We start from the raw sequence: 736 nt of genomic DNA, 5'->3' as shown, positions 1-736 counted from the left end.
TATTAAATACACATCCAGAAGTACTTTTTTAGTTATCAATATTTCCTGCCCAATCATTATCACTGTAGCCAATAAGAACACGATCCATGTTCTTCTTATAGTGAATTTCATGATCAATAGTCCCAAGAACATATCTAAGAACTCTCTTTCCAACTTTCCAATGACTTCTCTTTAGTGATGCCATAAATCTGCTCAATAATCTGACTGAGAACATAAAATCAAGTCTAGTTGTAGTTAAATACATTAAGCTCCCAACAAGACTTCTATAGATGGTGGCATAAAAAGCTTTGCTATCATCATGCTTGCTTAGTTTTAAGCCTAGTTATATAGGAGTACTAGTAGGATGAACACTATCAATTTTGAACTTAACCAACAAATCTCTTGCGTACTTCTTTTGAGAAATTACAATCCCATCATCACCTTACTTAACTTCAATATCAAGAAAGTAATGAAGTATACCCATATTAGTCATCTCAAATTCTTTCTTCATGCTCTCTTTAAACTCTTTAGTCATTATATTTGAATTATCCCATAAAGATTGAATCATCAACATATAGACAAATGTTCAACAAAGTACCATTTTTGTTTTCTTTATTGTAGAGAGCATGTTCGTATGGACATATTTTCAAAACAACCCTTCAAGAAAAAGTTGTCAATATGACTATACCAGGCTTTTGGTGTTTGCTTTGGCTTGTACAATGCTTTCTTCAATCAATACACTTTATTTTCTTCTCAA

This window comes from Benincasa hispida, chromosome 6 (assembly GCF_009727055.1).
Source record: "Benincasa hispida cultivar B227 chromosome 6, ASM972705v1, whole genome shotgun sequence".
Classification (NCBI taxonomy): domain Eukaryota; kingdom Viridiplantae; phylum Streptophyta; class Magnoliopsida; order Cucurbitales; family Cucurbitaceae; genus Benincasa; species Benincasa hispida.
Note: the sequence above shows the minus strand (reverse complement) of the source record.